General features: G+C 33.1%; 1 long non-coding RNA gene across 1 annotated transcript in view; it reads left to right on the top strand.

The window, feature by feature from the left end:
- LOC145304252 (uncharacterized) overlaps positions 1 to 14,678 on the top strand; it is a 58,297-nt gene extending 43,619 nt beyond the window's left edge. Inside the window, exon 3 of the long non-coding RNA XR_013874039.1 lies at positions 14,594 to 14,678. This is a non-coding gene — a long non-coding RNA (uncharacterized LOC145304252). The remainder of the gene's footprint in view (positions 1 to 14,593) is intronic.
- Positions 14,679 to 15,223: the final 545 nt, after the last annotated feature.

Genomic DNA, 15,223 nt, shown 5'->3' with positions numbered 1-15,223 from the left:
AATAAAAGGTTGCGCGTTTTTTTTACATGTATATTTGATATAATTAATATTACCACTGACAATCTTGTCCATATGTAGCTTCTTTATAAAGATATTTAGATCTATATTTAGCCTCTAGGGGCACTTTAGAAAGGGGGAGTTGAATTATATTTTGTATTTTAGATTTAAAATGAATTTTTTTTGAGGGGGGGGGGACGTGGTTATTGTTCTAAACCTTCCCAGGACATATAAGAAGCTACCCTGTAAAGGAAAACCATAGTGGTTAGCAAGATCCACTGGAACAAACATTGTTTGTCAAACAGACAGACAAACATCCTGTTACTGTACTACAAAGAGGGGGTGTAGCTACTAGTAACGAATATATAAATAGAGCGCTGTACTTTTAAAGCAAAAACATCAAGTATTGATTTTGTTTCCAGTAAGTTTATCAGAAATAGATGTGAAGCACTTAGCAGAGATTTTATCTGGGAAGCACAACCAAAGTTTGCAATAATTGTTCATGATGGGAATTTAGGAAATTTCAGTCAACCACCAGAAGCTCTCAATCTAATCAAAGATGATAACATACATGAATACATAACTATAGAGGTGGAACAACCTAAAGAAGCTCTCAATCTAATTGAAGATGATAACCTACAAACTATAGAGGTTGAAAAAATTTCCAAACCAATAAGAAATCGCAAAAAGTGTATTATTCTTTAATACAAACTCTACTTATATTCCAGAAAGATTTGTATATACTTTAATTTTTTAATAAAATATAATATGTATATTAGGGAAAAATATGAGCTTAAAAATATTTTTTTTTATATTTATTACTTCTACTACTCTATAATTTATTTTGTTTGCAAGTGGTTATGACTAATAAAGATGTTAGGAATATTAGTTCTAAATTTTTTTCATTTAATGCCTTTTAATTCTATTTTTAACATTAATTTTTGTATTTGGTATGTTAGAAGTTACGTGATTTTATTAAAAGGTTGTGCGTTTTTTTACATCATGTATATTTGACATAATTAATATTACCACTGACAATCTTGTCCATATGTAGCTTCTTTATTTAGATCTTTAGCCTTTAGGGGCAGTTGAATTAGATTTTGTATGTTATATTTTAAATAAATTTTTTTGGGAGGATGGACGAGCAACCCCCACCATTTTAAATTGAAGTTTAAACATTTTTTGGGGGGGTTGGAGAGTGGTGGTTATTGTTATAAACCTTCCTAGGACATACATATGAGAAGCTACCCTGTAAGGGGGGACCATACTGGTTCAGCGGTTAGCGAGATCCTTTGTTACAAACAGACAGACAAACATCTTGTTACCTTATATTAAGGTTGTAGTTTTCAAAATATGAATCTTACTTTTTATTTTGTCGCAGCAAAGAAACTTTATCAACCCTACTTTTATTTGTTGAATCGCGTATCTTTGTCTTTAAACTGTTTCTAACCTATTTTTAAAACGTATATAAAAAATATACTATGACACCAGTAGAATCAGACTGCAGAGCCTAAATTTGAATTAAGTCCCCAATAAACTTTTTTGGGGGTTTTTAAATAATAATTTTTACTGTTGCCGTGATCATTTTGACCGAAGCAAAAGGTCTTTTTTTATTTGGGTAAAATTCGTAGCTTTTAGAGTGTTTTGCTTCATAAATATTGTATTCTGGTATAGAGTAAAATTAGGCCTTATGATTTTACTATAAAAATTCACTAAAAAGTTAATTCTTTATAATATATCAACGAATTAACATTAACATGTTTGTATTCTCTCACTTATTTTAAAAACATAAAAAATGGCTGTAAAGGGTTAAATGACAACAAATGTTTATACAATACAACAAATTTATTTTTGTCACATATACAAATGTGTTATAAAATAAGATTATTCAAACTTATCTTTTAAAATAATTTTAAAAAGTATGTATCTTTTATGTGTATGGTTTTCATTCTTTTCATTTTAATTAAATAAAAAATATTTAACTACATTGGAAATACGTCACTTTGTGAAAACACTCTTTTTTTGAATTGTAAAGATTTATATAAAACTAGACTTATTATTGGTTAGATTTCAGAATTATTTGTTTTATTGTAAATCTTAGATTTTTCAATGAAATTAATTGTTTTGGGAAAAAAAATTATTTCCAATGAACAGAGTAATGTTTTTTTATTGTATCAATATAAAGTGAATTATATAAAAATGTTCTGTAAGCCACAATATTACCCGAAGTAAAAAAAGAGCTTTTGCTTCGGTCAAAATGATTACAGCAACACTAAAAATTAATTTTTAAATTCCCCAAAAAAAGTTTATTGGGCACTTAATTCAAATTTGGGCTCTGCAGTCTGATTCTATAGGTGTCCTAGTATATTTTTGACCCCCCATTCAAAAATAGGTTAAAAACAGTTTAAAAGCGAAGCTTTTCTATAATCAGTGTCAATTCGTCCGTCAATCCGTCCATAATGGATAGCTTTTATCATTAATTTAGGCATATTAGAATTGTCCTATCGATTTCAAACTTTGCATGGTGATTCCTGTAGTAGTTAGGTCCGATTTAGAAAGCGTAGCAACTCTATATTCTTTACCAGAATGTCCGTACGTCCATTTTAAACCTTGATTTAAAAAAAATTAACAACAATTTTTTATGTGATAAAATCATCCAATTGATCTGATTTTAGGATTACTGATTCCTATTACAATAAGGTACACTATTTTGAGCGAAGCATCTCTATAATCAAGTCCTAAAAATGTCAGTATGTCCTTAAACAGAATTCTGTATTTCAGTAGTTTTTCAACAAATTTAATTACAATTTGTTTCGACTTTTATACATTTATATTCTGATTTTTAGCTCTAACACTATACAAGTTTTAATGTACGTTTGTCCTTCCGTTTCAGAGTTTTGCTGTTATGGTTGTTGTCATCCTTGTTTATTAATAATCAAGACTGACGACATTTTTAAGTGATAAACTTTGATTTAAGTTTTGAAATATTATCAAATCTGGAATTTTTTCGGTATTTTATATAACATTCATGAAAGCGAAGCTATAAAATAAGAAGGAAGGACAAACGAACCAGCTTCAACAATGAAATTAATTCGAAAAAATCACGAAACCTACATGTGGTTTTCAGCTGTCATTGGGGGGCAACACATTGTAAAATTTTTTTAGATTTATTTCGCTTGTTACTTCCCAAAAAAAAGTGCGATAATAGGTGCAGTGGTTATCGAGATTCTTCGGTACACACACACACACACAGATCCTGTTACTTTATTATCATGGTATATATTTGGTTTACTTATAACACTATGCCAAAAAGATATAGGAATCATCATTTCAACAATCAGTTTAATCAGACATCTCTGTCGTGTAAATGTTGAGGTCAAAATGAAAAAAATGAGTTGTAGCTTATTATCATAGTAATCCTCTTTCCAGTATATATGGAATTGAAACCGATTAATATCCGCTGGATAAGAACCGGTTCTCAGCCATACTGAAAACAATCTTATACCACATCGTATTAAATAATGACAATTTTCCACGGATATTTCTTTAAAAATAATACCAGTTTTGTTAGTCCAGGGCTTCAGCCCCTCAGGGCTATCAAAACTGGTTTTAATAAATTTCCATTTGATATCCGCGGAAACCTGTCTATAATGCCATGCGATTGATAACTGTAAATATGCCTAAAGATCTGAGAAACTTGTAACGGACAAAGAAACCCTAAACGTAGAAAAGATTTGCTTCTAAAAGTATTATCTTGGGAGGGAGGGGACAATCAGCTGTTTATTACACTAGTCCCCAAAGTTTTATAATAATTTTTCGTATTCGTTAGCATAACAACTTTGGGTACATTTATTGAATTTTTATTAGTTGGTTCATCAAGTTGAGTGTCTAAACTACAAAAGGATTAACTTTGTGTATCATTATTGGGGATGTACATCAATTTATCGGACATTGTCTTATCCCTTTAGATCCCTGTTATCAGTGTTTTGCTAAATTAATTGGAAATAACTAAATAGATACATTTAAATAAACATTTACACATAAAAATATTTAATCACACTATCCCTTAATCTAATTTAGACAATTCATCTTATAAAACAATAAAAAAGGTTACTTAATATTTATAAAGAAGGTGTATTAACTTTTATTTTTATAGCTAGCCGGTGCTTTTAGTAAGTAGTAGATGTAAATTTTTCCATAGGTCTACAAAAAAAACCGATTGCATATCTGAATTCTATGAAAATTTTTACATCTACTACTTACTAATAGCAGTGAGCACCGGCTAGTTATAAAAATAAAAGTTAATACACCTTCTTTCTAAAATTAATCTTAAACATTTTAACATGTTACTAAGGGGGGTGCTAAGGGGTTGCCACTTTCGCTTACTCTATGATTATTAGGCTAGGCATTAATGTGAGACTATAGGTTATTTGGGATAATAATCACGTAAGCAAAAGTGGCAAAACTTATCTCCCCCCCCCCCTCAACCTAAAAAAATAAAAAATGTCTAACTGGGTTTTATTAATTTACCATGAAATCAGAGGTTTTTTTAGTGCCTATAAAAAATGACGTCATCCTATCATAGGTCAATCCAAATGTAAACTGGCCTGCCATTGGTAATTTAGTCTAAGTATTGGCCTATTATTGGTTATTTGTATTGTATGGACCAGAGAGAAAGGGGACATTTATTACACTTATCCCCAAAGTTTTATAAAAACGTTTTGAAGACGATTAAAGTCCCTCAACATATTAAGACGTAATACGATAAAATAACCAATGAGAGGCTAGTATAAATTTTACCATTACCTTTTTTAAATTACAGTTTATACTGGCCTCTCATTGGTTATTTTATCGTATGACGTCAAAATCTGTTGAAGGACTTTGATCGTCTTCAACGTTTTCCGATTCGATGGCTCAACAACTTTAAATTAGTTTTGATTGGTTGGTTACTAAGTTTCATCCATTAATTGTTTATCATCATAACCATGTCCATCAATTTAACAGTCATTGTCTTATCCCTTTATATCCCTGCTATAAACAGCTTTCACCACGAAATAAAAAAATCTTGAACTTGAAAAACAATTTCTATTGATAATTTTTTTTCCTTCTAAATAATAAGCTTGGACGTCTGTTTTGAGGGAATGTTGTCTACATACCACATTTTCCAAACTTTTCAACCAATAATTCTAATCTACACAAGGGAATACTCTAGTTTATCATCATTGGGGATGTGTATCAATGTATCGTCCATTGTCTTATCCCTTAAGATCCTTGGATAAAGTTGGTTTGGGACGCCGCAATTTTTACAACTGGCTGTTTTTTTTAAAGCGAAGCTTTTCTATAATTAGGGTCGGTACGTACGTCTGTCCATACGTAACGGATAGCTTTTTTCGTTTGCGGTCATTTTGATATGCAACATGCCTGTGTTTGAAGGAATTTCAATTTTTGGTCTTATAAGGGGGTGGGCACTTTTTATACCCCCTGCGCGCCCGTTGTTTTTGGATTAAAAACCCTGTTTCAAGTTTTACATGGTTTTATATAGGCCCAGTAACCCTTACCAATGTAAAAAAATGTGAAATTCCAAATAAGTTGGAAATCAACCCGCCCTAATAATCATCTGATTAATCTGATATTTAGAGTACTGATTCCTATTACAATAAGGTACAATATTACAAGCGAATCAACTCTTAAAAATGTAAGTATGTCCTTAAACATAATTCTGTATTCAAGAAGTTTTGCAACAAAGATTTTGTCAAAACTTTTATATTTTGCATATCAGTTCTATAAGAGTTAATGTTTGGCTGTCATATTGTTTTAGAGCTTCGCTTTTATTGATGTTGTCATCCTTGTTTACATAATGATCATACCCCAAACGTTTAATCAATGAACAAAGCGACTGATCAAAATAAAAAAAAATAATTGTCAAAATAATTCAACCGTCAATTTTAATCTACATAAGAGGTGATGTACAGCATTGTATCGGCCATTGTCCTATACATTTAGATCCCTGGATAAGCCGAACCCATTATCCTTATACTAAAGTAACAGGATGTCTGTCTGTTTGTGTGTCTGTGTGTTTGTACCGAAGGATCTCGCTAACCGCTGAACTGATCGGAATCCAGAGCATCATCCGCTTGTCGTGTGATGCAATACTATAACACCCAAGGCTATTATTTAGGTAATGAGTTGTTCCTGTTTATGGGCCAATGCACTCCCCCTACTGTAACTATTTGTGTCGCGCACCTGACATAGCAGCAGTAGGAACCATAATTCATATCTTTAGTTATGACGTGGTCTCGGGCCGAGATATCACCTACCCAATGACAAGCGGATGTGATACGTGTTAAGCCACGGTCGCGGGTTTTAGGGTCCCCCGCAGAGGTTAGGCATAGGAAAAAGTCAACAAGCTTTTTTTATGAGTGGTGTAAAATGAGAAGTTTCAAAGGTTTGTGTAGGGGTGTGGTGGTGATGTATTTTTAAAATTGGACGTCTCGTGGGATGGGGGGGGGGGGGTGGTGGTGAGGGGGCAGTGCTAAATCAGCACTTTGTGGTAAATTGCCGAAATTATTGCACCACATAAATACATTTTGTTCATACAAGCTTTTATAAATATGGTTTCATAGTCGGTTGGCCGCGGACCAATTTTGTTTTTGATCACTTTGCAGAACTGGTTTTTATCCATGCAGCGGATATAAATCAAATCCGGAGGAAAGTTACAGTTCAGAACTGGTTTCTATCCAGCGGATATGAATAAATTCCAGAGGAAAGTTACAGTGCAGAACAGGTTTCTATCCAGCGGATATGAATCAAATCCGGAGGAAAGTTACAGTGCAGAACTGTTTTTATCCAGCGGATATGAATCAAATCCGAAGGAAAATGTCCTTGTTAAATTTCTGTTTTGTCTTATCTTCTTTTAAGCAAATAAAGGTAATTTTTTATATAGCACAGCTTTTCTCTAGTTTTTATATAATATACTTTTATCTTTTCTCTCTCTCTCTCTCTCTCTCTCTCTCTCTCTCTCTCTCTCTCTCTCTCTCTCTCTCTCTCTCTCTCTCTCTCTCTCTCTCTCTCTCTTCTCTCTCTCTCTCTCTCTCTCTCTCTCTCTCTCTCTCTCTCTCTCTCTCTCTCTCTCTCTCTCTCTCTATCAATTTTCTGTCCCTTTTCTCGCTTTCTATCTCTCTTTCTCTTTTTTAAAATTCTTTCACTATTAGACTATTGCTCTCTCTCTCTCTCTTTCTCTTTTAAAAAGCGAAGCTTTTCTATAATTAGGGTCGGTCCGTACGTCCGTACGTCTGAGACAGATAGCATTTTTCGTTAATAAGGCATGTTAGAATTGTCCTATCGATTTCAAACTTTGCATGGTGATTCCTGTAGTAGTTAGGTATGATTTAGAAAGCGTAGCAACTCTATAATCATTACCAGAATGTCCGTACGTCCATTTTAAACATGTTGTTTTTTTACTTTTTTAACAAAATTTTTTTATGTGATCTAATTATCCGAATGTTCTGATTTTTGATATACTGATTCATGGGACAACAAAGTACAATATTATAAGCAAAGCAACTCTATAATCAAGTCCTAAAAGTGTAAGTATGTCCATAAACATTATCCTGTATCAAGAAGTTTTTCAACAAATTTACTCACAATTTTTCTTTGACTCTTATTCATTTATATTCTGATTATTCAGTTCTGACACTATACAAGTGTTAATGTCCGTGTGTCCTATCGTTTCAGAGCTTCGCTTTTATGGATGTTGTCATCCTTGTTTTAACTCTTTCACTATTAGACTATTGCTATCTCTCTCTTTCTCTCTCTCTCACTCTCTCTCTCTCTCTCTCTCTCTCTCTCTCTCTCTCTCTCTCTATCTATCTCTCTCTTTCTCTTTAATTCTTTCACTATTAGACTATTGCTATCTATCTCTCACTCTCTCTCTCTCTCTCTCTCTCTCTCTCTCTCTCTCACTCTCACTCTCTCTCTCTCTCTCTCTCTCTCTCTTTCTCTCTCTCTCTCTCTCTCTCTCTCTCTCACTCTCACTCTCACTCTCACTCTCTCTCTCTCTCTCTCTCTCTCTCTCTCTCTCTCTCTCTCTCTCTCTCTTTCTCTCTCTATCTCTTTCTCTCTAAGCTTACTCAATTTCAATACTATCTATTTCCTTTTCTTTATTACTTAATTCTCTCTCTCTCACTCTCACTCTCTCACTCTCTCTCTTTCTCTCTCTCTTTCTCTCTCTCTCTCTCTCTTTCTCTCTCTATCTCTTTCTCTGTAAGCTTACTCAATTTCAATACTATCTATTTCCTTTTCTTTATTACTTAATTCTCTCTCTCTCACTCTCACTCTCTCACTCTCTCTCTTTCTCTCTCTCTCTCTCTCTCTCTCTCTCTCTCTCTCTCTTTCTCTCTCTATCTCTTTCTCTGTAAGCTTACTCAATTTCAATACTATCTATTTCCTTTTCTTTATTACTTAATTCTCTCTCTCTCACTCTCACTCTCTCACTCTCTCTCTTTCTATCTCTCTCTCTCTCTCTCTCTCTCTCTCTATCTATCTCTATCTCTTTCTCTCTAAGCTTACTCAATTTCAATACTATCTGTTTCCTTTTCTTTATTACTTAATTCTCTTTCTCTCTCTTGCTTCATCTCTGTCCTCTCTAAATATCTCTCTCTCTCTCATATAACAATAACATATTGCCATAATGCTTTGTAATGTTGCAACTAAACTATGTTAACTTTTATAGCTGCGGTATAATTCTGGACATGTTAGTCATTATAGAATTCATTTAAATAAGGAACATAGATAGTTCTTCAGAAATATAAATGTGTAAAGTTGAACCATATCTTAATTTCCTCAAACTAATGTGTATCTACTCTCTAAATTCTTTCCATAAAACATCATTAAAGCTTGGGTTTATCACATCGTTTTAAAGACAGATTTCCGCGGATATTAAAAAATTGTATGATTAAAACCAGTTTTGTTAGCTCCGCGGGGAATGAAGGCCCGGCCTAACAAAACATGATGGAAAAAATGTATATCCTTATCCTGTAATATTTGTTGATAAAACCCAAGGCTTGGCAGCCGCAACTGTTATTAGACACTGTTGCCAAATTATCAGTCACTTACAGCTTCTTTCAGCTGTTCTCAACCTCTATCATCTGCAGATGCTAGCAGCTGTCACCATTAATTCTGCCACAGCGAAAAATGAATTTGCTTATTTTTGTCTTAATTGCAGCCGCAGCCATTCAGCTGTATGCTCATTTGCCACGTTTTTTTTTTTTTTTTTATTAACTGAAGATAAGGGAGGTATTTAGTTTAGTTGTTTCTTTACCATCCTTGTGATAATAACAAGCAATTATTTATATTTTAGGTTTAAAAGGTAAATATTACTTTTACGTAACATTATTATAAACAATGATGGCAACATCCATAAGTAGCGAAACACAAAAAAATCGTGGATGAAATTTCATACAAGAAGATTTAAAGATTATTTGTTAAAATCAAGAAAAGATTTATAGGAAAAAAAACACAAAACCTCATTTATTTTGTATGATGACTGACAGACCAAAGATCAAAGTAAATTACATACTAAATAAGTAAAAATACAAAAATAGCTAAACACTTGCTAACAAGCAGTCCGACCGCTATGAATGTTTTCTTAAAACGACGGGAAATCTATTTTTGTATATTATTAACTACAAAATTTTTGAAAATTGGACCATAAACATTAAAGATATGGGGAAAAATGTTAAAAATATAAAAATAGCTAAGAACCTGCTAAAAAGCAGTCCAACCGCAATGGTTGTTTTATAGTTAACTAGCGGATTCGCCCCGAGCCTCTTTGGCCTAAAAGTTGAAAAAAAAATTAGGCATTTCTGGTGCTGCCATTTATTGTAAATTAACTGCCTAAAACATTTTTTTTGGGGGGTGGGGGGTCCCACCGTCCAAGAAAATAGCTTAAAACCACCACAGGACCAATCCGATCGGTATAGTGGTTACCAAGATCTTAAGGGGAGGACGGACAGAGAGACGGACAAGCTACTTTGATTTATAGATTATGCTTCTGACATAACGGGTGGACAAATTTTATAAAATATTTTGTTAAATAGGGTAAAACAATTAAATTTCTTCTACATTTTTCGTTTTCTTTCTAAATGGAGGCCAAACAATTGCGTAGATTTTTAAATATCTGGAATTTTTTTTTAGATTTCAAAGCGGTTCTAACGGTATACATACCTTTTATCTTTTAAAACACAAGCCGCGCAATTAGAGTTATAAAAATCTACATAATTATTTTTGCACACCCTTTATAAAGAAAGGCATGATATCATTCATTGTAGCCGAGATACAAAATTGTTTTAATAGTACAGACAGACAAGGTATAGTTATTTAGCACATCGTATTGTAAACAGCTTTCCGCGGAGAACTGGATATAATATGATGCTATAAAAGATTTTTCATCCACCTAAAATTAATTAGTTTCGAAGCTATACTGGAATAGTTATTTCTCGTACCGTATTATAAACGGCTTTCCGCGGATATAGAATGTACAAGAATGTACGGAGGCACCGGCTAAAAAAACTGGTTTTAATCTTATGATTGTACATTTCTATATTCGTAGAAAACTGGATATAATACGATGCTAGACATAGTTTTTTCGTATTCATGAGAACCGGTTCCTATCCACCGGATTCAAATGAATACGAGAAATATTATTCTTGGCAGTTTCCCCCAAAGTGCTTAATAAAGCACAAAAAAACACCACTTTTTTGTTGATAAATTCAAACAAGGGTGTCAGTTATGGAATAGTTTTTCTTTTAGCATAACCACTGCGGCATCCTAACCCTGCAGGGCTGTTCTGTACCTAATATAACAACCAAGCTTGACTTAAAGCAAGCAATAAACACCCAAACACCCCCCTCCATCCTATAAGAAAAAATTGTCAAGCTGCAAAGCAATCCATTAGTTTTAAAATTTAAAATCCATCAATTTATTATTTTATTTGTAGAGAAGCTTTGCTCCCAAGGAATAACTTGGCCTCGGTGTTATCTCTTTTTTAGGTAAGTAATAAAATTATTACATTTTTATGATGAGCGCAGCTACTACTTTAGTAGAGTATATTTTCCAAGCATTACTTGTGTAAATAATTTACTGATTTTTAAACTTTCATTTTGAAATATGATTATAAAAATGAAAAAAGGAAAACATAGTAAGGAAGATATAGTGTTAGGTACTCATGAATTAGGTAGATTTATTCTGTTTTGTATTTATTATTTCAGTTATAGAGAAGCTTCGCTTTCAAGGACTTTGCCTTTTAATTATCTTTTCTTTTTGGTGGGGGGTTACATTTTTTTCTAGGGGCGATTTTTCTTTTCAGGGTGGCGGTACCCTCCCCCCGAAATAGTTATAAACCTTCCCAGGACCTATGAGAAGCTACCCTGTTAGGGAAAACCGGATAGGTTCAGTGGTTAGCGAGATCCTTCATTACAAACAAACAAACAGACAGACAGACATTGTTCTTCTTTGCATTATAGATAAAAATAACGTACAGGGTGTTTTAAGAGAAATGCGTTTTTTAAGGATTACTTTTAGGATTAGATAGAAATTAAATAGAAAGCCTTCTTTAAATGCTGTCCACTGAAACAAATATAAAATTTTTGTAGAGCAGATACTCTGTGATTATGGTATATTTGTATGCACGTTTTTACGTTAATCTATATTTCCCAAATTATCTTTCCACACTTTGTATCATCTGCAAATGTGTATAAAATGGAAATGGTTTCATCTAATGATTGATCAAGATCATTAATAAAAATAATGAACAGGAAAGGGCCAAGTACTAAGCCCTGTGGAACTCCAAAGATCACCAGGATCCATTCTGACATTTCACCATTAATTACAACTCTTTACAAAATGTCAGCTCTCTATCTTTTCTGGCGACCTAGCAGTAGTTATCTCAAGAAGTAAAAGAGATATCAACACACAGAAAGAAAACTTTTTAAATTAAACTGAACTAAGTAACCATTACACATTTCATTTTGTGACTTTCTTTCTAGGGGCTTGTGGAGCAAAAACCCCCCAAAACACCAAAAATATGAGATATCAACCTATATGGTTACTTAGTTTGGTTATGTTTAAAAAGTTTTCTTTAAAAAAATCAGGTTTATATCTTTGAAAATAAGCTCAGAACTCATATTTAAAGTGTTTTTGGGGGGTCTTTTGCTCCACAATCCCCTAGAAGGAAAGTCCCAAAATGAAATGTTTAATGGTTACTTAGTTTAGTTTTATTAAAAAAGTTTTCTTTAAAATAATTAGGTTGATATCTTTAAAAATAAGCTCAGAACTCATATTTTTAGTGTTTTTGGGGGTCTTTTGCTCCAATAGCCCCTAGTAGAAAAGTCTCAAAATGTAATCTGTAAATGTAACTGAGTTTGGTTATGTTAACAAAGTTTTTTTTTTTAAATCAGGTTGATATCTTTAAAAATAAGCTCAGAACTCATTTTTTTGTTTGGTGGGTCTTTTGCTCCACAAGCCCCCAGATGGAATGTCCCAAAATGAAATGTGTAATGGTTACCTAGTTCAGTTTTATTTAACCCTTACAGATCGGGCCCCTATTCCCACCTTAATAGATCGGAGGGGGGGGGGGGGTCATATTGACCCCCCCCCCTCTATCTCGGCTTCTGTTACAGATAAAGACGTAAATTTTTTTTCTGGTGGTTCATGTGTATTTTTAGAGAAAATTTTCTAGTCATAGCAGTCAGGCCGCTCCTTAGCCGCTCCTTAGCCGCTTTTTAGCGGCCAGCCAATAAATTTTAAAACAGCTGTAGAGCGGCCAATTTTGCAGCTAGGATGACCAAATTTTAGGACGAACTTTTATTTTTCATAACAAAAAAATTACTTTTTCTGATCATCGCCAAAAAACGGCAAATAACAGAAACCGCCATTTTCGGCGGTAAAACGGCGGTTGGCGGCGCCAATTAATATTTTTATCTGTCTATTATTGTTCAAGGATTTGCCAAAAAAATTTATAGGTCTCTAGCTGTAATAGAAGCCACGATATTCATGATATATGTCTGTAGTAAAAGCCGGTCATAAAGTCGGTCAGGGTGCGGTCAAACAGTCATAACACCACTTTTCTCAAAAGGTTATTGATTTCTAAGTATTCAACAAAAAAAATTTAAATTTCTATCTTATATACAAAGTCATAATGTAGTAATTAAGAATTATTTAGAATTTTTTTTCAATTTTGGTGCTACCCAACCGACTTTGACCGGACAACACGACCGACACAGACCAGATATCCTAATAAAATCAACTCTTGCCGACGTATAATTACTAAACTTAAAAAGTCACGAAGTCACAACTCTCTATCTTACCTACAAAAAAAATGACCCCCCCCCCCCGATCTGTAAGGGTTAAAAAGTTTTCTTTCTGTGTGTTGATATTTCTTTTACTTCTTGAGATAACTACTGTTGGCCAAAAAGAGGGGCAAGTAGGGGTACAGAAGTTTAACTGCCAGTTTTTGAAGGCGCCAATTTTTTAAAACTGAGACTAATATCTTAATAAGTTGTAACTATAAACAATGAAAAAAGTGACAAAAAAATATATTTTTAGGCCTTTTCAAAGGGCAGTTTTGAAATCCAATTATTTCATAAAAAAATTAAAATGCTTAGAGAATGTCTTGGAAGATTAATTTAGGTGTTCTGCATATTTAAACTTAAACACATAAGGACAAAGATATACTATCCCAAAAATCTTTTGTTAAAGTCTATCTCATAGGGTGAGAGGTTCTAATCCCTACTGGACAGTGTAATTCCGCAGGCTTAAAGTTGGCGGCCGGATTAAAACTGCAGCTGTTGATTGTAGAGTGAATTTTTTTGAACTGAAGATAAATGGCGAATACATTGATGTAAATAGTAAAATGTACAATTAATAAATAGATAAATAAGGGCTGTCAGTCTACCATCTACTGTACACCTAGTGCTGGCGATTTCTTTTTTCACAGGTATAAAATGCATGATTTTAGAAAACTGACTGGCGCTAGGTGTAGAGTAGACTTTGACAAAAGATTTTTGGGATATAATATCTTTGTCCTTATGAGTTTAAATTGAAATATGCAGAAGAGCTTAAAACCTGCTCATCGCTGAGATATTGTTAAAACCACCGTGCTGCCTTTATCTGTTGATGTTTTACATGCCTGGCGCTAGGTCGCCAGTAGAGATAGAGAGCTGAAATTTTGTACATGTATTTCTAGGCTCCTAAAGTAACTATTTAGGTTAGCAGAAGAATGAAATTCGAAAAAGGGTATTTTAAGTAATATATCAAATAATTATTATATTTTCTAATTTGTTTTATCTTTATCATGAAATATAAACCCTGATCATAATATAACACAAAAATACTTTTCATAGACATCAAGACAAGAACAACTACTTTCCATAATTTGATGAAATAATTGTAGTACTTGAAGTAAATTTTAATATAAGTGTAGCTTCACTATCATTATTTAGCATGAAGCAGGGGTAGTACTCAACAATTAGATTTCTAAAAAGAAATATAACTGACCTTTATGTTGATTTAGTTTTTACTAAACTTCTTTCAATTTTAGGCAGTTCTGTTGACAAGAGGGTGGTGTTGACAAAACTGGCGACAGTGTTCCAGTAGCTGCCACAACAACAGATGGAAGTGCTGTTATTGCTGCTGCAGAGAATGAACTTATTTTCAGTGAGATAGCTGCATACTGGTTTGAGGTAAGTCTTGCCAACAGGGAATAACTTATATTCACTTGTAGAAATTATCTTAATCTCATTGTAGCAAAAGAATTCATTAACAACTACAATTACCTCTTTAAAAGATTATTATCTACTTTATGGCAGTATGGCAGGGAAGTAAATTAACTTGGACAATACTAAAGATTGGAGGCCAAGCCAATCATTGTAAAAACATTAATTTGCCAGAGCTGAGGGAAGAAAGAAAAAATATAGTTCAAAATGGACATTGATGTCATTGTGTTATTTAAAATTTAAATTTGATTATATTTAATAAAAATTGGATAGAAGAGCTCCTAAGTTTATTTAGTTATATAATCTTTAAATTTTTGTTTAGAAATGGATGAATTAGCCAGTGGAACTGAAATTTATAAAAACACAGGTTGTGCAGGTCCTGGTAGTGATACTAAAAAGGTATGTATTCTGTATTTTTGTTGTGCATAAAACTTGGTATTCATCTTGAAAATTAT

This window comes from Acartia tonsa, chromosome 13 (assembly GCF_053477335.1).
Source record: "Acartia tonsa isolate MP-2025a chromosome 13, ASM5347733v1, whole genome shotgun sequence".
Taxonomy (NCBI): domain Eukaryota; kingdom Metazoa; phylum Arthropoda; class Copepoda; order Calanoida; family Acartiidae; genus Acartia; species Acartia tonsa.
The sequence above is the reverse complement of the archived record's forward strand: the minus strand, read 5'-3'. Positions and strand labels throughout refer to the sequence as shown.